General features: G+C 38.7%; 1 protein-coding gene and 1 pseudogene across 7 annotated transcripts in view; both read right to left on the reverse strand.

Annotated features, from left to right (window-relative positions):
• FER (FER tyrosine kinase) overlaps positions 1–25386 on the reverse strand; it is a 288512-nt gene that overhangs the window by 83620 nt on the left and 179506 nt on the right. The window lies entirely within an intron of this gene.
• LOC140531138 (glutamate-rich WD repeat-containing protein 1 pseudogene) lies at positions 567–22146 on the reverse strand (annotated as a pseudogene).

Below are 25386 nucleotides of genomic sequence, written 5' to 3' on the forward strand. Positions count from 1 at the left end.
AAATTTCCTTAATAAATGCTTTTTTTCTAAAAGGTAATGGAAACAACTAGCTGATTGTTATTGGGAAGACTGTGGGCTACAATATTAGAAACAGTTCTTCAGGGTTACTGTTACAAAGCTACGAGTAATAATGAGCTCTTCTGGGTCCCTAACAGCCAGTGCGAGTGCAGTTTGGGGGAGCACCCCAAATGGAAAGAACACTTGACACTTTTTTCACCCTCCCTTTTGTTTTTTTTTACAGATTACACATATACCCACATCCAGTAAAGCCACATCCCACATCCTTCCACATCCTTCTCTGATCCTCAGACCCTGCAAGCCCTCTTCTGCTTAAGTCCTTGGGAAGACAAGAATCGAAGACACTGGGGTGTAGAAAAACCAAGACACTCATGAAAGCAACTAGGCCAAACCAAAGCACTGTGTGGGGTGAGGGGGAAGGCGAGGGCAGGGCAAGCCACTCCCCATTTCTGAACCAAATCCCCCCAGAAGGGAAGAGGCTGAAGAATATCCAGTTAGGGTAGAAAATAGGCAAATAGGGCAAATCCAGGCTACCTTTATTGAATGGAGTAGGACATCCCAATCTGCTCCAAGCAAGAGGGGGATGGGACAAATACATCCCAGATTCCAACTAGAGGTGCAAGGATCAGACACTGATGGTGCTGCAGACAACAAAGCCTGACAAATCCATGCTGATGAGGACCCCCACACGCTGAAGATGTCAGTGCAGCTCCCTGATATCTGCCTCCCCCTGGTGCATAAACAACAGCTGCTGGTAAAGCAAGCTCAATCACCAGGGGATCTCCCTCAAACTCTATGCCATCTGTCTCCAGGTCCCTCAATGCTGCCAGATCTCACTGCATAAGGTGGTCAACTACTCCTGCTTCTGTAATGACCATGCCACCCCATAGAGGTCACAAGTGCTATATGTTGCTTGAAGGTGACCAATGGGGAGTCAATTTTGAGCTGCCTGCAATTCCAAACTTTGAGGGTGCCATTGTCACTTCTGCTGAGCTCCAGGGGATGACACTGACATCCACATCACAAGCAGACAGGACCATGAGCATGCAGGCCTCACTTGGCACAGCCCAGATATTCCATATTTGGATGGAGGCATCAGCTAAATATGATGCAAACACCCTGTCCTCAGCTGGTGACCACTATAGATCCTCCACAGAGCAGGAATGGGTCTGCATGTTCGGAACCCTCACTGATAGAAGAATGTTGGGTTTTTTTTTTTTTGACAATCATCAGCCAGCAGGCAACCAGGCAACACTTGGAGGGATGAAAGGAGCCAGTTCAGGGCAAAATCATCAGGCATGTGGCCAACAAAAGCAAACAGGCAGGGTCTAGTCCTGCTAATCCTATAAGACTGATGCCAAGATCTGGGGATCATCCACTGCCTCCAGGGACCTATGAAGAGAAAACACCTCCACCTGGTCTTTCTCCCCATATTCCTGCCACAGGGATCTCCCTGAGCCAAGCAACCTAGACACAATTAATGGCTCCATAGTAGGGGACCATGGCTAGCCCCAGTTGGAGTTTCTTCTCTCTGTATTCTTCTTCCTCCTTACTTTCACTCTCACTGTCCTCAGAGGTCTCACTTTTCTTGGTCCCATGGAGGTTGGGCATCTGTATCACCATCAGCCTGTTGCTCTGAGTACTGTGGACCTGGGGCCCAGCAGTACAGGGGAAAGTCACTGTGAGAGTCTGCCAGCAGGTCTCGGACAATGTTGAAGTTTAGGCATGGAAAGCCAGTCTGCATGCTATGGTACAATATTATAGGTCACCTGGTCTGAGCACCAGCTCCTCACTGTCCTGCAGTGGTTGCCAGAGGGCACGCCACCATCTTGGAGTCTGCACACTGTTCAACGCATCATTTTAGAAAGGTGTTATACTGTTCTAGAGAGAGCATTTCACTGTGATCCAGAGAATGGGAGATTTATTCCTAGCTATTCAACTAGCTAGGAGTGTGGCTTTATGTGAATCAGGTAAATTGCCTAGGTATCAGTTTGCTCATCTATGAGATGAGATGGATCTTTAAAATTCCTCACATGACTAACATTCTGTAACTACTTTTATACCATTAATCTATAACCTGAAATCACTAGGGAAGCAAACTGATACAAAGTAAGCTAAGTCAAAGACAAAGATCTAGAACAAGATAACTTCAGATGTGTCTGCTTCTGACCTAGGGCAACATTAGTTACTGAATAGTCAGAGAACATTAATTCAAATTACAAAAGATTCTCCTCTTTACAAAAGCATTAAATGAGGGTTCTGCAGAATTACTGGTATGGCAGTCACTACATTTAAAAGTAGATTATAGTTGCTATCCTACTTATCACAAAAATCTCTTTGTGACAAGATATTTGCATCATCTTTGTATCCTGGAATATAATAGATGCTTAAAAATGCTGAATGACCAAACCTAACAATACAACATGTTTTACAAACAGGTACAAATGAGGCAAAAACTACAGGTATTATTATTCTCCCTTTACAAATTAGGAAAACGAGGTTCAGAGATGCTAAGTAGCTTACCCACAGCCTTACTGCCCATAATGGGCAAAAGTGGTATTCAAACCAAGGTTGCAAGTCCAGATTTCTTTCTTAGAGATCTTGGCAGAATTAAAGTACTGCTTGCTCCACCACATGCTAAAGTATTGGGAGTTATTGTTGATTAAAAAAAATCAATCTAAAATCTTTTAAGGGGAATATAATTTATAAAAAATAGAATTTATGTTCAACTTTTTAAGTCTAACATGTAGCAGGCACTCACACATTTTTGACTGAATGATTTTCAGTAGCACATCTTTAAAACAAAGTTAAATATGGTTTGTAAACAAATGTCATGGAAGGAATGGAAAAATATTTTTGTCACTAAAAATGACTCACAGAGGGGAGAGGGGGAATAAAAAGCAACCTCTTTACTGGTCTTCTGTTGTGGATTAACTGAAAAGAAAGCTGCCATCTAATTTACATCACCAACATCTCCACTATAGTAGTCAATCTATTACATTGTGGAGTGGTGAATGAAAGCTAGTCTTAGAGTCACGAAGACCTGGTTTCAAGTCCTGCCTCTGAAAAAGAATGTGTGTGACCACAGGAAAGCCACTTAATAATCTCTCAGTGCCCCAGACAACACTCCAGCACTCCAATTACACAACAGTTGTCAGTCTTCATGGTCAAAGGAGTTTCCACACAGGAGGCTCACTAGTGCTGATAACATTACAGGACTGAAACAACCACAAAATCCTGATTATGATATAATAACTGCAGTCATCTACTGTAATGAAATGGTCCTGAATCTTCATAAAAATATAATAGTAACGGCTCTCCTGGTAATACTAAAGGTGACAAACAGCAACAAGAAAAGTAGTCAAAGCAGCCAGTGCTTAGAAACGGTGACTCTTCTTGATAACAGGCCTGGGATATTCAGGGACAGTGTAAACCAAGAATCAATGAGTGGCTCCTAAGCTAAGAATGGTTTTTATACTATAAAATATAATAAAATTTTATTTTAAATTATAAAAGCCACTCTTAGCTTGCATAGGCACAAAAACAAAAGCGCCCACTGGCATTAGTTTACTGACCTTAACCTAAATTATAGAGTCAAGACAACCAAATATTATAGAAGGAAAAATAAGATCAAAATCCCTCAAAACCAAGTGTGTGTAGTATCCCATGAGTTTGCCAAGTAATTCCTACAGGCTGCAAGCTGCAGAAAGTTCTTGTCTGGCACGTGATATGAGCTTTATAAATGTTGATTGTGTGGGAAAATGCTTCATTGTTTATCATTTATTAATACCGTTTGAATCTAGCTTTATGTGACTAGAAAATCGTCTGACCCAACAGCTTATTATGGAGGTCATACCTGGACCTCAGACACTCAAAGTTTTATGTTTTGGGCTCCCCAAATTGGATAGACTTACTTGCTGATACAGATCTCAAACTACCCTTCTCTGTAGACTACCTACTGCTTCCCTGAGGCCAATCAGGTAAAAGTCCTTATGCCTTTGTCTGAACTCTGCATATAATGTAACTTCTGGCTCTCTCCTCTATCAAATGACCAAAACTATTTCAGATTTTGGGGTTTATTTTTGCAACTAATGATTGATTGAAGAAAAGTGAGGTGACCTCAAACTGTGGAAGGAAAGGAAATTGATTGGTAGAGTGTTATAAAGCGTGACTGAAATACTAAAGTGATTAAGCTGAAGAGAACAATACTAGAAGGACATCTTGTAAGAAAAAAGGAGATAGGGAACTGGCTTGTAATTAAGAAAGTCCTTCATAAGAAAAGAATATTGTATTAAAATTTAGAAAAACATATGTTGTTGAAAATTGGTCTGAGAAACCTCAAATAACCACAATTAGGTTAAGTAGTTTAATATATTTTTGCTTGGCGAAATACACTGATAACTGACTAGTTTTCCTACTCTAATAATAAAAAGTAAGGATGTGAAATGTTTCAGATACAGAAAGGTAACCCACTTACTGGGGATACAAAATGAAGAAGATGGCGAAAATATGTATGATCATAAGGTTTGAAGCTGAAAGGGACTTTAAAGGTAGTCTAGTGCAGAGGTGTCAAACTCCCAGCCTAAACTATTTAAATTGTAATTTTAAAATGTTTAACAAAATAAAAATACAACACAACACCAATAATCATTAATTTATAGCTTTCTAAGTCAATATGCAGTCTGCAGGAATCCCCTTCTATTTTAGTTTGTACTGATCTAGTCCAATTATCTCAGTTAACCTATAAGGAAAATATGAGATTCGACAATAAATGTAAACTTTATGCTGTTTGATGTTATAATTCATTCAACGTTTGATGCCATGTTATAATGATAGGATTCCAAATATGGAATCACTTAGGCTAAGGGATCCTAATGCCCATATTAGGCATTAATATATAGGCGAAACAGAAAGCTGTACTTTTCCACTGTTAGCTCTGTTAGTTGGATAAGGCTTGCAGCTTCTAGACAGGACAAACTCTTAACCTGCTACAGGGGCCTTGAATCATGTGCCTCCTGCTGCCTCGTTAACCTTAGATCCTCCCACCATTTTGTGTTGGGATAAATTCCCCCTATATGAATTTCATTCAAGCCTGATATTGACATGGGACCCTGAGAACTTGTCCACATCAGGATCTGATTTCCTAAGAATGCCCCTTCCTACATTTGGCACTGGTTACCTTGGTTATCTGTTTTCCACTAAGGCAATGCTCAGGGTATATACAATCTTGCCATCTGAAGTCCAACTTGGAGGGTATTTCTTCCCTAACATGTCTCTTTGATGCTCCAGCTGGGCTAAGTTTTTGTATGTGGGGACAACCTTCTGTTGGCTTACATTGTCATAATGTATGGATATACTTTGTTTGCCTGCTTGCTGCAACACACTACAACAAAGCTCATGATTGGATCATTTCCCTGAGTATCAATTTCCTAGAAATCCTGAACCCAGGTATCTGCTTTAACCAGGACCAAGGAAGCCAAATAAAGCAGATTAAAACTCAAGCATGCTTGAAAACAATGCTCTCTGGTGTTCCTGAAAAGAACTGGGCATAGTCTAAAATATGATTTTAAAAACACAGGATCAATGTGGAATGTTAGGGAATGGCAAACAAACTGCTTTAGGACACAGGTGGTAGGTGGACTCATTTTGAGAAGAGAATCAAACTGTCTTCAGGTCTAAATAAATAAATATAAATTACAAAAGACCTACAAAAATTGTGGCTATATGGATAAGCCAAAAGAGGGTTTTTTTTTTCCGTTTTCATTTTTTCAAATGTATGCATGAAGAGCTCTGCTCTCTGACTCTAATTCACAGGATATGAAGTGGTGAAAGTTCTAGCTGTTTAAGAGCATTAGGTGGCATTCTCTTCAGTCATGATCAATGAAAAAAAAAGAAAAAATCATAGGAAAATAGCAAATTATGCCAAAAAACTCAATATATTTTTAAAATACAAAGTAGGTCACAACAATATATGGCATAAAATTAAATTATTTTATCTTGAATTAAACAAAGTAATAAAATTAAAATGGGAAATGGATGACAGAAATAACATGAACATTGATTCTACTATTTTCATCTAGAACATTAACCAAGGTAAATTAATTGCCACATCAAAGAGACTAAAGAGTTGTTAGTGTCCTAGTCGGCACACATTTCATTTACTTGCCAACCAGAAAGCTGACAAAAGCAATACCAAATCATAATACAAACATCTGTAAAATCTTACCAATAAAGATTATGGAAGATTAGAAGCTGAAACATGTCATGAAGGATAGAGAACCAACTTAAAGAAAAGCTGGCAAGACACATCAAAACTAAGTCATCCCAAGGATATTCAAGGATGAAAATGGTTATCTACTGGTCTATTTGCCCTCCTCACTCATCTTTTGTATGAGGTGCTTAATAAAAGCCAGCTGCCTGAGTCCACAAAAGCTTATAGTCACTTATAAGTGAATTGAGGGCGCTCTTTATGAGACATTAGGGAAAAGCAGGCTTTTGCCAGCAAATACTCAAGAGGGAATCGGAGATCCTGCACGCAAATTGAAGAGGTATTCCTTGTGAACAGCCAGGTCCTTCATAAGCCCCTGTTTGTGGATGACATTGTGGTCACCGCATCAAGTCTTGGGAAACCGCTGATTTTTGGATGCCATCAGTAATTAATCAAAGCATTTGGGCTCATCCATACACACAGGAAAGAACAAGGGGGTGAAGAATATTTATTGCTCAGATTTCAAAATGAATTTAGATAGACATGTGTATAGATTTTTCCAAACACTATGTATATTTTGGGTATATAGTACAAATAGATGGACAAAGAGTTAAATTTAGAGTTGAAAAGGAAGAGGAGAGTGAGCTGGATTGGTTTCAGGACCCGGATGTTCCCATGAAGGAAAAGGCCTATCTTTTTAATACAAACATTTTACTAATATGGCTATAAAGTAATCAGTAAAACTAAAGATGACTATCATACACAGGGCAATGGAAAGGCATGTCATCAAGATCTACAACAAAAAAATCAATGAGGAATTCTAAGAAACAGGAGTAAACGATATCATGAAGGAATTGTATAATGGAAAGAGGAGAGCTAGCCACATGACAAGAGCAAGGGATGCCAGGGAGATAACCAAAGGGCTCCACTGGTATTCTCACAATGTAGAGACAAAGCAAAGAAGGATTTTAGCACATTGGATGGACCTCCAGTAGTAAACTTTTAGGATAACATGGACAAGGCATGTGCAGGAAGAGATGCGCTGCAATCTACCTCAATGGAGGGAATTCCTGGATAAATGAAATCACAGCTCCATATGAATATGAAGAAAAATGCATTTCAAGATGACCATATGTTCCATGAATTCATGTTTCTCAATACATCTGGACATATGATAAAAAAAAAAATAAAAATTCCCTTTACTTATCCTTCACAGGAAGAACCTGAGAAACATCTTCCATTTAGTTGAAATTTTTTTTTGTCATCTGGTTTTACTGGAGTTCTTAACTGGGGGTCTATGAACTTTAAAAAAAAGACTGATAACTATTTCAATATAACTGTTTTCCTTTGCAATCATCTATATTTGCTTTATGCTATTAAAAGGATTATTCTGAAAAAGCATCCATTGGTTTCAAAATAATGTCAAAAGATCTATGACACACAAAAAAGGTTAAGAACAACTACTTTATTGTGGGAATATCAACATTGCTACAATTTAGTTCCTTTAGCAAAATTTACATTTCCTGGTCACTGACCGAGGATGTCACACTAAGCTCTAACAGCTAAATTAAGATTTATAGATGTGATTAAAAAAAAAAAAATGTGATTCTGATTATTCTCTGGCCTTTTTCCAAAATTCTACTATGGTCACTAAAGAAAGAGAAAGTTGACATATTCTGTAGTTAGTCGGTTGACATGCATTAATTAATTACTTTACTACATCCCATGGGATACAAAGAAAGGCAAAAACAGAGTCCCTGTCCTCAAGGAGTTCATGTTCTAATGGGAGATACAACATGCAAACAACTATATACATACAAAATACATACGGTATAAATGAGAGACCATGTCTGAAGGAGATCTAGTAGAGGTGGACTGGGGCGGGGGGGGGAGGGTGCGTAGAGAATATTCAGTACTTCAGGAACACTAGGAAAAACTTGCAGAAGGTGACAGTGGTAGTGAGTCTTGAGGGACGCTAAGGAAGCCAGAAGGTGAAGGTGATGAGAGAACATTTCAGACATGGGGCAGCCAGTGAAAAGGCACAGATGCAGGACATGGAGAAAGAGCAAAAAAGTAGATCCTGCTAGATCATAAGTGTGTGAAGACGAGTAAAGTATAAGAAAACTTGAAAGAAAGGAAGGGGAAAGTTTCTGAGGGCCTTAAGTGCCAAAGAGAGGATCTTATATTTTATCCTGAATATAACAGAGAGCGAAAGGCATCAAGAGCAGAGAGTAGGAATGATATAGGGATAAATCTGCAGGAGAAGACAGGATGGATGTAGAGAAGTTTGCCTTAACAAGGAAGAAGGGTCATCTCTTCATAACAGACAAGAGTGAAGGAGATTGTGAGGAAAGATGTACAAGAGATGAAAGATGTGGAGTGAATAATAGATCTTCGTAGATGGGCTTAACTTTTTTTTCTTTAGTATATGATGCTTTGCTAAGTGCAAAGCCTCTTGAATTTATTTTACTTTTCAAATTTATTTATTTATTTTTAGTTTTCAACATTCATTTCCACAAGATTTTGAGTTCCAAATTTTCTCCCCATTTCTTCTTCTCCTCCCACCCCAAGACACTGTGCATTCTGATTACTCCTTCCCCCAATCTGCCCTCACTTCCATCACACCCTTTCCTTCCCTTATCTTCATCTTCTCTCTTTTCTTGTATGCAAGATAGATTTCTATACCCCATTACCTGTATTTCTTATTTCCCAATTGCATGCAAAAACAATTCTCAACATTCATTCCATAAACTTTTGAGTTCCAACTTCTCTCCCTTCCTCCCTCCCCATCCATCCCCACTGAGAAGGTAAGCAATTCAATATAGGCTATGTATGTGTAGTTTTGCAAATGACTTCCATAATAGTCACGTTGTGAAAGGCTAACTACAACTCCCTTCATCCTATCCTGCCCCCCATTTATTCTATTCTCTCTTTTGACCTTGTCCCTTCCCTGAAGTGATTACTTCTTATTACTCCCTCCTGCCATTTGCCCTCCCTTCTATCATCCCCCCACAGCCCACTTATCCCCTTCTCCCCTACTTTCCTGGAGTGTAAGACAGATTTTCATACCAAATTGAGTGTTCATGTTATTCCTTCCTTGAGCCAAATGTGATGAGAGTAAGCTTCACTTTTTCCCTCTCACCTCCCCCCTTTTCCCCTCCATTGAAAAGCATTTTCTTGCCTCTTTTGTGAGATAATTTGCCCCATTCCATTTCTCCCTTTCTCCTCCCAATATATTCCTCTCACCCCTTAATTTTATTTTTCTAGATATAATCCCTTCCTATTCAACTCACCCTGTGCCCTCTGTCCATACACACATACACACACACTCACACACACACACACACACAAATATGTATGTATAATCCCTCCAACTACCCAAATAATGAGAAAACTTTCAATAGTTACAGATATTATCATTCCATGTAGGAATGTAAACAGGTCAACTTTAGAATGTCCCTTATGATTCCTCTTTCCTGTTTGCCTTTTCATTCTTCTCTTGATTGTTGCGTTTGAAAGTCAAATTTTCTATTCAGCTAGTCTTTTCATCAAGAATGCTTGAAAGTCCTCTATTTCACTGAATGACCATTTTTTCCCCTGAAGTATTATACTCAGTTTTGCTGGGTAGGTGATTTCTTGGTTTCAATCCTAGTTCCTTTGACTTCTGGAATATCCTATTCCAAGTCCTTTGATCCCTTAATGCAGAAGCTGCTAGATCTTGTTTTGTCCTGATTGTATTTCCACAATACTCAAATTGTTTCTTTCTGGCTGCTTGAAATATTTTCTCCTTGACCTGGGAACTCTGGAATTTGGCTACAATATTCCTAGGAGTTTTTCTTTTCGGATCTCTTTCAAGAGGTGATCAGTGGATTCTTTCAGTATTTACTTTACCGTCTGGTTCTAGAATATCAGGGCAGTTTTCCTTGATAATGTCATGAAAGATAATGTCTAGGCTCTTTTTGATCATGGCTTTCAGGTAGTCCCATAATTTTTAAATTGTCTCTCCTGGATCTATTTTCCAGGTCAGTTGTTTTTCCAAAGAGATGTTTCACATTGTCTTCTATTTTTTCATTCTTTTGGTTTTGTTCTGTAATTTCTTGGTTTCTCATAAAGTCATTAGCCTCCATCTGCTCCATTCTAACTTTTAAAGAACTATTTTCTTCAGTGACCTTTTGAACCTCCTTTTCCATTTGGTGAATTCTGCTCTTTAAAGCATTCTTCTCCTCATTGGTTTTTTGGACCTCTTTTGCCATTTGAGTTCATCTATTTTTAAAGGTGTTATTTTCTTCAGCATTTTTTTGGGTCTCCTTTAGCAAGTTATTGACTCACTTTTCATGATTTTCTTGCATCACTCTCATTTCTCTTACCAATTTTTCCTTCACCTCTCTTACTTGATTTTCAAAATCCTTTTTGAGCGCTTTCATGGCCTGAGACTACTGCATATTTATTTTGGAGGTTTTGGATGCAGAAGCCTTAACTTTTATGTCTTCCTCTGATGGTACGCATTATTCTTCCTCATCCAAAAGGATGGAAGAAAATACCTGTTCACCAAGACAGTAACCTTCTATAGTCTTATTTTTTCCCCCCTTTTTGGGCATTTTCCCAGTCAGTTACTTCTGAGTCTTTTGTCAAGAGGAGGGTACACTCTGGAGACTTGAAAATTCTCAGTTCCTCCAAAGTGGCACAATCAAGGAAGAGGAGTTTATTCCTCTCCTGACCTATATTCTGGTCTGAGAGCTACCAAAGCTTTTCTGCCCAGGATCTGCAAGTAGAATTCCCTTTCCAGAGCCTCCACCAGCTCTACCATACCAGCACTCTTCCTCACCCCAGGACCGCCACTCAGGGCTGAGACTCAGATCAGAGGTTCAATTTCCCCAGGGTCTTTAGGCAGAGGGCTCCAAAAATTGACGCTGCTGCTGCAGCTGCCACTGCTGCTGCCTGGAACTGGGGCTAGGGGAGGACCCTGCTCCCTTCTCACCCAGGTGAAAAAGCTTTCTCACTGACCTTTGAAGCTGTGTTTGGTGTTGGTGGGTTGAGGGATCTGGGAACAGCAGCTGTTGCCAAGGATTCTGCCTCAGAGGCCTTTTCCAGTCCTGTTCCTGCTGGTGCCGTGAGGCCAAGCCTGGGCTGCGCTCCGTGGGCTGCGCTCTGCTCCACGCCCTGTGGGATAGATCTTTCCTGTTCACCTTCCAGGCTGCCTTGGGCCGGAAATCTCTTTCACTCTGTTGTTTTGTGGCTTCTGCTGCTCTAGAATTTGTTTAGAGTCAGTTTTTACAGGTATTTTATGGGCTGTAGGGGAACAGTTAGAGTAGGTGCATCTTTCTACTCTGTCCCCCTTAACATTTTCAGTGAAATATAAGGTAATATCCTTAGCTGAGGGAGTTGGGGGGAAAGGATACCATGCGAAGCTTGAAAAGGGATAAAAAGATTTGAAATACCTATTGTGGTTAACAGGAAAGCAAACTGATTAGGGGAGTGTAAAGGATCACCTTGGTGTAGTAAGGTCCAGTTAGGATTATGTAACATACATTTGTACAGTATCTAGTCACTATGGCTTTATGATGTTCTCTAGCTCTGTTTAGAAGTGCGTGAATGGAGATAAAGGTCCCAGATGGTGGGAGTTTGGTAAGGGATGACTTATGATAAAACAAGGTGTAAGGGAGTTGTGTAGAGGGTTATTTTGATTTTGTTCATCTGAAACCTTTGATTCATTGAGAAAGGAAAGGATGGAGAGCACACCTAATACAGGGATGATGGCCTAAGGAAGAACTGAGGCATGGAGGGACTGGAAGTGATGGTAAGTATAAAGAACAGGGCTAGGATCTATAAAATACAAGGAAATATGGAATGATATTAGGAATTTCAGAGTTCATGAACTGAGAAACGAAACACTTGTGGTTGATAGCAAGAACAATGTAAGACTATCTGTGTGCAAACGAGGTGTAGGGGGTGAGAATTCAGAATTGAGTAAACAAAAGAACTGGAAAGTTAGGGTATTTGAGAGAATATTAAAATATACATTGAAATCTCCGAATATGAGGGTAGGAGTCAGGGAGGATAGAAAGACTGAAACAGATAATGAAGTCCTTGAGGAAGGATGGAAAATGGGAGTTGACAGATAATAGCCACCAGGATGTGGAATAAAGATTATCTTTTGAGTAGTGTGAACCTCCAAGAGGGAGAGGTTGCTGCCTGATGGTGGTAGAAGAAAAGCCTGAAATCTACAATGAGGAGCAAAGTGAATTCAAACTACTTCACTATGACCAGGGAATTTGGACCAGGGGAGAAGGAAAGGATATATGCAACCAGTAGTGAAAAAGTGATAAGGGATACAGCATCATCAAGAGATCAGGTCTTAACGAGTGTCAACAGATGGGAAGAGTCAGAAAGGAAAAGGTTTACGATGAAAGTGTGTTTGCTAATTATGAAACAGGCACTCCAAAGAGCACAGTGAAATGTGTGGGTAGATCTGGAATGGGGCATTTAGGAGGCAGTGTTGAGAGAAATGGGAAGGAGGTACTGGGCAGCTGAGGATATATAAAGGGTTCTGTACTTCAGCAGCCAGGGTTCAGAATCACTGGGATGGGGAGATTATGAGAAGGTAAGAATATGTTAGCCACTGAAGAATGAGTCCTGTCAGAAAAGCATGTAGCTAACCTTATTCCCAGTTTTGATCAACACTGATCTTCTACACCTAACTTATCCTTAAACACATCATGCTACTTCTGTATCTTTGAAGTTTCTATCCTCCCATTCACAGTATTTTACTCTTTGCCTTCCCAAACCCTATCCATCTTTTAAAGCCCAACTCAAGCCTTACTTCGGAAAGCATTTTACCATTATAGTCAACCTTCATATTCCTTTCATGAACTCCCACAGAGTTGTGTATTGCCTTGTAATTTTGTAACAAATAATAAAAATTGTTCTTTTATTACTCTACACATGCCTTGTGCCAGCCACTAAGTTTAAATCTTCTTTATGGCAGGATCTGTATCTTATCACATCATCTTTGATGGAGTTGTTTAATAACTATTTGCTGATAAACTAAAAATCAGATTTGATAGGAAAATGAAGACTGAAAATAGGCTTACTATAAGCAGATTAGGATGCTTACTTACTATAAGCAGAGTAGGAAGCTTTAGGTTTTGTTTCAAAGAGAATAATATATGAAATTAAAGCCTTTATTCAAATTCATTTCATAAAAAAGTTGAATATGTTTGTTTGGATGGCAAGCAACTTATAATTTAAGATAATCCATCAGGTTACAAATAATCAGGGCATTCTCTTCCTCTCATCAATCTGGCTTTCACTCCAGCAACAGGCATCTGGATATCAGAGGACTGATTATTCCTGTGCCACACACACCCAACCAGAGTCATCACCAGTTGTAGACAACTGTTAATATGTATGTCAGATCACTAGACAGACATGTTTGGTTTCATCCAGTGATCATTTAAATACTGCTAATATTAGCTAAATGCTAAAACTGTACACTTTAAATTCTTTCATACTTTATTTCCTCCTTAATCATAGGAAGAGGAAGCTGTCTGAGGATGATTGGGTATTTGATATTGCTAAGTTGTTTTATTTTTAACAAACATTAAATTTGTCAGCAAGCTGGTAGTTGGCTCCCCTAAACCTTGGTGTTTCAGTCAAGGTGGTGTAAGTTATATTATGTCCCATCATCTATATGCTGCTTCCTGTACCGCATCTCTGCTTTTCTTCTTATCTTCCCAGTCTCTCCAAGAGAGAAAAGAGTAAGCCTAGGCAAAGATCATAGCTGTGGTCATTTAGCTCTCAAAATGTAGAGCTCATCAGAGAGGGCAAAAGTATGAAAGCAGGAAAACAGCAATTCCTACATTAAACACTTACTGTTGTTTTGGGTTTGTTCACCCCACCCCACCCCTTGAAGCCAGCACTTCTTAAGCCCTAGAGGTGTGTGTGTGTGTGTGTGTGTGTGTGTGTGTGTGTGTGTCTGTGTCTCTGTGTGTCTGTGTCTGCGTGTGTCTGTGTGTGTGTTTTGGTTTTTGTTTGTTTGGTCTTGGTGAAAATGGAGCCTATGGAGAACACTGGAAGCCAGCAGTCTATCTGGATAGTCTACATAGAGAATAAGGCTCTAAAAAAAGAACGTCAGAATAGAAGAAATGTGAAAAAATGGAAGAAATATGCTCTTTTTTTCTAAGATTGCATGAGCAAACTAAAAAAAAGAAGATACAAAAAGACACAAAACAAGAGCTCTGGGGAGTTACCTGGGTGTCTAAATTTATCTGTTTTTATTTTCAGGCTACCTTCATTTCTGCCTTGTTGTCATTGCAATTTACTTTTACCAATATATCTTAGTAACCTGGCTGTAAAACTGGCACCACCAGTTTTCAGTGACTGAAATTAGGTAACTACTTAGACGGAAATGCTAAACTGAGTTTTTTCTGATTTTGAATACTTATTATTTAGAACCAGAATGACAAAATTTCAGAATCTCTGAAGAAACTTCAAAGGTCACAAACAAGAACCTCTCTCCTCTGAAAATGAATCATACACCTTCTTCACTAATTCAGATCACCAGATAAACGTGTCTTCAGACATGTTTAAAAGTCTTAATGCAATGAGAAAGACAGACCAAAATGACATTTTTAAAAGTGGTTTTCAATGAAATACATCTAGCTAGAAGAGAGAAAATATACATATGGTCAAATTCTGTTTTTCCTTAGAACTTATCTCAATAAGGTTTCTCTATAGAAAATTAATGCAACAATTTCATTTTTCTCAAGTAAGTTGCTGAGAAACTAAAATCAGGCTGTGATTCAATATATGATATTGCTAAATTATTTTATTTTTAACACATATAAAATTTGTCAGCAAGCTGGTAGTTGACTCCCATAAACCTTGGTGTTCTAGTCAAGGTGTTTTAACTTAAATTATGTACCATCATCTACAGGCTGCTTCCTGTCCCACACCTCTACTTTGTCTCATCTTCTCAGTCTCCCCAAGACAAAAAAGAATGCTGAAAATTTGAAAACATCTTTTGCAGGCCCTATACTGAATAAATTTCTTAGGTGAAGCTCCAGGATGCCAGGTACTAGCACTGTTATCCTCATATTCCATTCCACTCTAAATGTTATATAACATACATACATATAAATATTACACACACGTATACTTATTTATCTCTGATTTTATTTCTTGCAGTCTGTTCCAGTCTAGTACTTGTTCTTTTTGGACTCCTGTTGAACCGCTGTTTGGTTTCTCACTACAATCTCCTCATGTTTAACTTATGCATGCTACCGGTTACCTCCATAACTTTTTGCCATCTGAGTAATGTTCAACTCCTTAATATACTTCACCGTGCAGAATCCAGCCTAATAACAAATCCATGACAATGCAGCTTGATAATCTATCCCTGCATTCCCATCCTTACTTCCACAGATGACTCCCCAATCTGTCCTTAGCTAATGTTCTTAGTAGACGTCTAACTCACACCATACACATGACAGCCCTTCTGGATAGGTGTCAGCTATGGTATCGTCATTCTGTCATCTTATGACTGTGAGCTCCTTCATGAAGCTTTCAGTCAGGTATCAGAAGGACCAGATTTACCCTAAAGTACACAAAGTAAATATTTAGCAGATTATTTATGACAATGCCAACTTTTCAGTTATCTGTGTCTTCAATGTTCACACATACTAGTTTTCTCTGTCTTTCACAGAACCATAGAGGAGAAGAATTATTATCTGAGTGAGAATGAATAACTAGGTATGTAAATTTTTATGTGTGATGATATCACAGTTCTGGAGTCAAGAAAACCTGAGTTCAATATGGCCTCGAACATTTAGTAACTATATAACTCTAGCAAGTAACTTAATCTGTTTGCATCAGATTCCTCATCTATAAAATAAGGAAAATATAGTACCTACCTACTAGGATTGTTGTCAGGACCAAATGAGCTAATAATTGTAAAGCACTTATTACAGTGCCCTGGCACATAGTAAGCGCTATATAAATGTTAGTTATTACTATTTTTATCAGCTGTACAAAACCTTCAAAGCAGTTTATATTAGACATTTTATTCAAGGTATTGTGGGTCATTTCATATCGATTTATTTTCATTTTATGACAGATAAAATGTAATTATCAAATAAAGAAATGTTCTATTGGTAACTAGATTTTCACATTTCACTTTGAATGCGCTAAGAACTTATTTTTAGTATAATTTCAGTAATTATGAAAGATGAGCTAAAATGTTTCATGAAGAAAAAAAATTTCCAATTAAGGTCTTAGGCAACAGTCTCCAGACTGCTTGGTAGAGATGGGTATGGGAGGGCAAATGCAGACTATTCTACAAATTACCTTTGACATCCCTCTTGGACCCCACACCCAACTACTCACCAAGCTCTATTGATTCTCTATTTACATCTTTTTTTTCCTCTCTACTTTCACAGATACCACACCAGCTCATGGCCTCATTGCTTTTGGACTGAATCACTACAATTGAATCTTGTCACTAATCTTACTCTGATCGTTATTTTCACTGCTGTCAAATTTAGATGTCTAAGAAATAGCTCTGATTGTGACACACTCCTCCAAATCTGCCAGTGCCTCTCCATTACTTATCAAACAGAGTATAAACTCCTTGGCTCGCATTCGTGGCTCCCTACTGGGGTGGGGAACCTACAGCTTCAAGGTCATACATGCCCCTCTAGATCTCAAGTGTGGCCCTTTGACTGAATCCAAACTTCACAGAACAAATACCCTTAATGAAAAGACTTGTTCTGTAAAACTTGGACGCAGTCAAAAGGCTGCACCCAAGGACCTAGAAGATCACATGTGGCCTTGAGGCTGCAGGTTCCTCACTCCTGCCAGTTCACCATAATCTACCTTTACATCAACACTTCAAACACTACGTCCTAGTCAAACTGGGCTGTCATTTACTGAACGGACCTGTGTTTTGTTGTCTCCATGATACTGCTCTCTTCAGACCACATTTAGAGCTTTTTCATCACAGACAGATATGCACAACCAGAATGGGGTTATTTTCTATGTTATGGTCCATTTCAAGATAGATTTTCATGTCCTCAACAAAGACCTATTACAATGCTTTCTTGTGTCACAGAGACAGCCTATGTGACCTTGGGATTTTGAAGGCTATGCCAGTGAAGGATAAGCTCCAGCATATGTTATGCCACTATAAAAGCTTCAATATGGACCTAGCAACTGACTAAACAAGGTTTCTGAGATCAGATTGCTAAGCAAAACACGTAAGTAGACTGGTCACTTAGTGATAAATTTTTTGACCATAGCCACCCATGAAACTAAGACAAATACAAAATGGTTATCATTCTTTTCTGGCCCTCTTCCACTTCTGAACTGATACTGGCAGGGTGACAGAAAAAGAAACATGGCTCTTTAAGAGTCACCACCTACAGACTGTGGTGTCACCTTTTTGGACCACCTACAAACTTTAATTTGGATGCGAGTACTCTAGATGTGAAATTTTTGTTTCATGACCAACAAGTAGACATAATGCTAGAACAGAATAATATTAATCTTGGAATTCTTTTCTTTTAGGCTTTCACATTTGTTAATTTATTTTTAAGCATTCTTTTCTTTACAAATTTTGTATTCCACATTCTCTCCCTCCTCCAACTTCCCCCACCTGTTAAGAATACAAACAATATATCAATTGAAATGCAAAAGTAAGCAATACATATTTAGCAATATTACAAACAAAAGAAAGTGAGAAAATTATACTTCAGTTTGCACTCAAAGTTCATCAGTTCTCTCTCCAGAAGTGGACAGCATTTTTTCATCATGAATTCTTTGGAACTGTCTTGGATCAATGTGTTGATGAGAGTAACAAAGTCTTTCACAGCTGATCAACATTACAACATTGTACAACAATGATCTACTGGTTCTTCTCACTTCATGTTGCATCAGTTCATACATGTCTTGCCGTGTTTTTTCTGGAAGTACCACCCTCCCCCATTATTTCTTATAGCACAACAGCACTCCATCACAATCGTGCCATAACTTGTTCAGCCATAACCAAATTGATGAGCATTCCCTTAATTTCCCATTCTTTGCTACTACAAAAAGAGCTGCTATAAATATTTTTGCACATATATGTCCTTTTGTTTTTTCCTTTGATCTCTGTGGGGTCAGATCTAGTAGTGGTATTGCTGGACCAAAGGCATGCACAGTTTTATAGTGCTTTGGGCATAGTTCCAGATTGTTCTCTAGGATAACTGGATCATTTCACTACTCCACCAACAATGCATCAATGTACCTATTTTCCTTCATCCCCTCCAACAGTTGTCATTTCTGACAGGTGGCACTTCAGAGCTGTTCTAATTTGCTTTTCTCTAATCAATAGTGATTTAGAGAGTTTTTTCATATGACTGTAGATAGTTTTGATTTCTTCTTCTGAAACATGCATGTTCATATCCTTTGACCATTTATCAATTGGGGAATGGCCTTTATAGGTATGTGACAAATGAAGCCTTTATTGCTGTAAAATTTTTTATATTACTTCACTGTCTGTGGTATCTTTTAGCAAAATTCACTTTCTTTGAGTATCTCTTTCAATTATGTCCAATTTTGCTTTTATTTTGTCTGAGATGATGACTGACCCCCCTGCCCTCTTCACTTCAGCTGAAACATAATAGACTCTGCTCCAGTCCATCATTTCAACTCTGTGTATGTCTTTCTTTCCCAAGTATGTCTCTTGTACAAAACATACTGCTGGATTCTGTTTCCATTCTACGGGTTAAACTCATCCCATTCACATTTATGAACACTCACTGTGTGTTTCCCTCCATCTTATTTCCTTCTCCCTCTGTTTTCATCCTATCCCTTCTCAAAAGTCTGTCTTGCTTCTGACCATTGCTTTCCCCATTCTGCCCTTCTCCTCATTCCCCCCTCCACCTCATACTTCATATCCCTCTCCGTCCTATGCCCCTACTGGGTAATACAGATTCCTATACCCAACTGCTTGTGTATAGATATTCTTCCCTCTTTGAACCAATTACAATGAGAGTGAGGTTCAAGGCCTGCCTGCCACCCACCATTTTTCCTTCTACTATAAAAGGTCTTCTTTGTGCACCTACTTTATGTGAGAAAATTTGCTCTACTCTGTTTTTCCCTTTCCCCTTCTCCCAGTGAATCCATCTTTTCTCACGCTACATTTTTTATATCACCCCAATATAATCAACTCACACCTGTATTCTCTGAATATGCAGACTACTTCTAACTGCCCTAATAACAATAAAACTTTTTTTTTTGGAACTGTTTAGAGAATATTTTTTTTTTAGTTTTATTTATTTTAAGTTTTCAACATTCATTTCCACAAAATTTTGAGTTCCAAATTTTCTCCCCATCTCTCTCTTTCCCCCCACCCCAAAATGCCTTGCATTCTGATTGCTCCTTCCACCAATGTGCCCTCCATTCTAATACCCCTCCCTTCCCTTACCCCCATCTTCTCTCTTGTCCTGTAGGGCAAGATAAATTTCTAAAACTTATTACTTGTATCTCTTATTTCCCAGTTGTACACAAAAACAATTCTCAACATTATTGCTAAAACTTTGAGTTCCAACTTCTCTTTCTTCCTTTCTCCCTACCCATCCCCATTGAGAAGGCAAGCAATTCAATATAGGCTATGTATGTGTAGTTTTGCAAATGACTTCCATAATAGTCATGTTGTGTAAGACTAACTATATTTCCCTCCATCCTATTCTGCCTCCTATTTCTTCTGTTCTCTCTTTTGATCTTGTCCCTCCCCAAGAGTGATGACTTCTAATTGCACCCTCCTCCCATTTGCCCTCCCTTCCATTATCACCCCCATCCTGTTTATCCCCTTCTCCCCTACTTTCCTACAGTGTAAGATAGGTTTTCATACCAAATTGAGTGTGTATGTTATTCCTTCCTTGAGCCAAATGTGATGGTTACTTCACTTTTTCCCTCTCACTTTCCCCCTTTTCCCCTCAATCGAAAAAGCTTTTTCTTGCCTCTTTTATGTGAGATAATTTGTCCCATTCTATTTCTCCCTTTCTCCTCCCAATATCTCTCATCCCTTCATTTTATTTTTTTAGATATGATCCCTTCTTATTCAACTCACCTTGTGCTGTGTGTGTGTGTGTGTGTGTGTGTGTGTGTGTAATCCCTCCAACTACCCAGATACTGAGAAAAGTTTCAAGAGTTACAAATATTATCTTTCCATGTAGGAATGTAAACAGTTCAGCTTTAATAAGTCCCTTGTGATTTCTCTTTCCTGTTTACCTTTTCATGCTTCTCTTGATTCTTGGGTTTGAAAGTCAGATTTTCTTTTCAGCTCTGGTCTTTTCATCAAGAATGCTTGAAAGTCCCCTATTTCAGTGAAAGACCATTTTTTCCCCTGAAGTATTATACTCAGTTTTGCTGAGTAGGTGATTCTTGGTTTTAATGCTAATTCCTTTGACTTCTGGAATATCCTATTCCAAGGCCTTCAATCCCTTAATGTAGAAGTTGCTAAATCTTGTGTTATCCTGATTGTATTTCCACAATACTCAAATTGTTTCTTTCTAGCTGCTTGCAATATTTTCTCCTTGACCTGGGAACTCTGGAATTTGGCTACAATATTCCTATTAGTTTCTCTTTTTGAGTTGCTTTCAGGAGGTGATTGGTGAATTCTTGAAAGAACTATTGAGTGAACTATTTACTTTGCCCTCTGCTTCTAGAAGATCAGGGCAGTTTTCCTTGATAATTTCATGAAAGATGATGTCTAGGCTCTTTTCTCTAGGCTCTTTTCTCGATCATGGTTTTAAGGTAGTCCCATAATTTTTAAATTGTCTCTCCTGGATCTATTTTCCAGGTCAGTTGTTTTTCCAATGAGATATTTCACATTATCTTCCACTTTTTCATTCTTTTGGTTTTGTTTTGTAATTTCTTGGTTTTTCATAAAGTCATTAACTTCCATCTGTTTCATTCTAATTTTGAAAGAACTATTTTCTTCAGTGAGCTTTTGAACCTCCTTTTCCATCTGGCTAATTCTGATTTTGAAAGCATTCTTCTCCTCACTGGCTTTTTGGACCTCTTTTGCCAATTGAGTTAGCCTATTTTTAAAGGTGTTATTTTCTTCAGGATTTTTTAAGGTCTCCTTTAGCAAGCTGTTGACTCGCTTTTCATGATTTTCTTGCATCATTCTCATTTATCTTCCCAATTTTTCCTCCACCTCTCTCACTTGATTTTCAAAATCCTTTTTGAGCTCTTTCATGACCTGAGACCATTGCATATTTATTTTGGAGATTTTGCATGAAGAAGTCTTGACTTTTATGTCTTTCCATGATGGTAAACATTGTTCTTCCTCATCCAAAAAGATGGGAGAAAATACCTGTTCACCCTGAAAGTAACGTTCTATACTCTTATTTTTTTTCCCTTTTTGGGGCATTTTTCCAACCAGTTATCTGACTTTTGGATCCTTTTTCAGGAGTAGGGTATACTCTGGGGACCTGTAAGTTCTCAGTTCCTCCAAGGTGGCACAATCAAGGAAAAGGAGGTTACTCCTCAGAGGCCTCTAGTTCTGCCACCCCTCAGGAATGTGCTCAGGGCTGAGATTCAGATCAGCTGCCAATTCCCTCAAGGGCTTTAAGCTGAGGGATCCAACAATGGACACTTGCTGCTGCCTGCCACAGCCACCGTAGTTACCTCCTGCTGCCTGTCATGGCCACCGCAGTTACCTCCTGGGGCTGAGGATAGGGGAGGACCTTGCTCCCTTGTCACTTTGTCACTGAGATGAAAAAGCTTTCTCACTGACCTCCGAAGCTGCCTCTGGCATTTGTGGGTTGAGGGATCTGAGAATCTCCACTGTTGCTCCGGTCCTGCTCCTCCCGGTGCCATGTGGCCAAGGTTGGGCTGTGCTCCGCTCTGCGTATGTTGTGACAGACCTTTCCCATCGGCCTTCCAGATCACCCTGGGCTGGAAATCTCCTCCACTCCATCATTCTGTGGCTTCTACTGCTCTAAAATTTGTTGAGAGTCATTCTTTACAGGTATTTTATGGGCTGTGGGGGAAGAACTAGAGTATGTGTGTCTTTCTACTCTGCCATCCTGACTCCGCCCTCAAAGATAAAGGTCTTAAGAGTTACATGTATCATCTTTCCATATAGGAATGTAAAGAATTTAACTTCATTGAGCCCCTTATGACTACTCTCTCATGTTTACTTTTTTATTCTTCACCTAATATTGTGTTTGAATGACAAATTTTCTATTTGGTCCTGGTCTTTTCATCAAGAATGCCTGAAGGCTTCTATTTTGTTAAATATACAATTTTTCCCCTGAAGAATCATACTCAGTTTTGCTGAGTAGTTTATTCTTGGTTGTAATCCTAGCTCCTTTACATTCAGGAATATCATATTCCAAGCCCTCCACTCCTTTAGCGTGGAAGTTAAATTTTGTGTGATCCAGACTGTGGCTCCACAATATTTGAATTGTTTCTTTCTAGCCGCTTGGAATATTTTCTCTCCTTGACTTGGGAGCTCTATAATTTGCATATGATATTCATGGCAGTAGGGCAGCTAGGTTGTACAATAGACAGAGTGCCAGGTTTGTTGTCTGGAATACTTCTCTTCCTGATGTCAAATCTGGCTTTACAGACATAGTACTTGTGTGACCCCAGCTAAGTCATTCAACACGGCCTCAGTTTCCTCATCTATAAAATGAGCTGGAGAAAGAAATAACAAACCAATCCAGTATCTCTGCCAAGAAAACCCCAAATGAGATCACAAAAAGTCAGACATGACTGAAGAATAACTGAACACAAACATCTCTTTCAGGAGGTAATTGGTAGATTCTTTCAATTTCTCTGTTATCATATGAATTGAAGATATTGGGGCAATTTTCCTTGGTAATTTCTTGAGATATGATATCTAGGTTCTTTCTTTGATCACAGTTTAGAGGTAGTCCAATAATTCTTAAATGGTCTCTGATCTATTTTCTAGGTCAATTTCAATGAGATATTTAATATTTTCTTCTACTGTTTTCATTCTTTTGACTTTGTTTTATTGTTTCTTGAAGTCTCAGGAAGTCATTAGCTTTCACTTGTCCAATTCTAATTTTTAAGGGACTATTTTCTCTAGTAAGCTTTTGTACCTCTTTTTCCATTTGGCCAATTCTGCTTTTTAAGGACTTGTTTTCTTTAATGGATTTTTGTATCTCTTTTTCCACTTGGCCTATTCTGCTTTTAAAGAAATTCTTTCCTTCAGTAAAATTTTACCCATTAAGCCAATTCTGTTTTTCATAGTGATATTTTCTTTAGTATTTCATTTCTTTCCCAATTTTTTCTCTACCACTCATCTCTTTCTTTAACTCTGCCAAAAGTTCTTGCTGGTGTTGGGTCCAGTTAGCATTTTTTTTTGAGGCTTTGCTTGTAGCTTCCCCCCCCCCCCCCATATTGTTGTCTTCAAGGTTTCCCAGCCAGCATAGCAGCTTTTTATGGTCAAGTTCCTTTTTTTTGTTGTTGTTTGCATATTTCCCCAATCTATTCCTTCACTTTGAATATTATGTTAAAAGTTTGGTTCTGCTCACCTGGGGGTAGGGAGGCACTGTTCCAAGTTCTACAATTTTGTGTTGCTGTTTTCAGAGTTAGTTCTGGGGATCTGCAAGTTTTCAGTACTTCCAAGGTAGTATTATCCTAGGAGAGCACTGATCTGTGCTCACAGATCACAGCCACAAATACCGGGGCTCCTCTTAGCCCTGGAATTGTGACCATCTCCCCTATTTCCTTCAGACTGACCATCATCACTCCTCTCTGCTCTAGAGCTGTGACTAAGAACTGCTTATGGGCCACAGAAGTGCCAATCAGCATGAGCTATATTCAGTCCATCATAATTTCTTTCTGACTAGTTGTCAAACCCCTTTCCTGTCTCTGGGCTGAGAGCTCCCTAGGTTGTTGCTGTCATGGCAACCTTCAAGGCCCACCCCTGGCACTCTTGCTGAGCTCTGAGCCTGCACACACCCCAGTGTTACAGAACACTACTATGGATCTTCTAAGTTGTCACAGGCTGGAAAAATATCTCAGTTTAATCTCTCATTGGCTCTACTACTCCCAAATTTAAGGCATTTTTTTAAGTTGTCAGGAGAGGAATGTTGGGAGAGTTCAGTTGGGTTCCTGGCCTATATGCCACCATCTCTGCCCTTGAAATTCCTGCGGTAAGAATTTCAGAATAAAATATATGAAACCAGTTTAAAGAAACTAAAATTAAATGGAAAGGTTTTTCAGAGACACTCCTTAGAGAAGCAACAAAAAAGAAGTTGGCAGAATTGGTTTTACTGTAAGAACAAAGGCAACAAAGAATTGCATGGGACATTTATCTTTCTCATAGTTCGGTGCTCAAGGTAAGCAGTTGCAAAAAAGACCATCATGAAAATAACTGCTGATGTTCACTAACATTTAGGAGATGACATGGTTGAGAAATTCACAAAGAAATTCCTAACAACTTCCAAATTTAAAAAGTATATAATATATGATGACTTCAATATAAAAGTAGGAATTGGCAAAGATAGTCAAAAACACATGGAAAAGTATGTCTAAGGAAGAAGAAATAATAAAGGCCCAAGATTTGTAGACTACATCAAAGTCACATGCTTCTATATTATGAATATATTCCTTGAGAAAGTAGTTGGTAGGTACTAAAGATGGTAGATACCAAATAATATCACAAAAAAAGAGAAATCCATGATTTTTAAGAGAAAAGGAAAGACTTGTTATTGATGTCAGTAATCCTTGAACCAGTTATACAATTATAATGCTGAGTTACTAAAGCTAAAATAGAAATGAGAAGATGATAATGTAAATTGGGTAATTATGTCAATACTAATTGTAATAATTTCACACTAAAATTTTATGGAAATAAATGAGTTGCCATAGCAGGACTAAAAATTGCCTTCAACACACACACACACACACATGCGCGCGCGTGCACACCATTCTCATAAAGACCTATAGGGACAGGAAAGTATGTGGTAGATAATTACTAATTTTTTAAAATAACTTTTTGGTAGAGACTAGGGAAAAGTTCATGGACACTATGAAGTGGCTACCACACGTTACAATTAAAGTAGTGTGGCCCCGTGGGGGAAAATGTCACAAACAAAACACTCAATTTGGAGTCAAAGGGACTCATTTTGCATTCTGGC

This window comes from Notamacropus eugenii, chromosome 3 (assembly GCF_028372415.1).
Source record: "Notamacropus eugenii isolate mMacEug1 chromosome 3, mMacEug1.pri_v2, whole genome shotgun sequence".
Lineage (NCBI taxonomy): Eukaryota > Metazoa > Chordata > Mammalia > Diprotodontia > Macropodidae > Notamacropus > Notamacropus eugenii.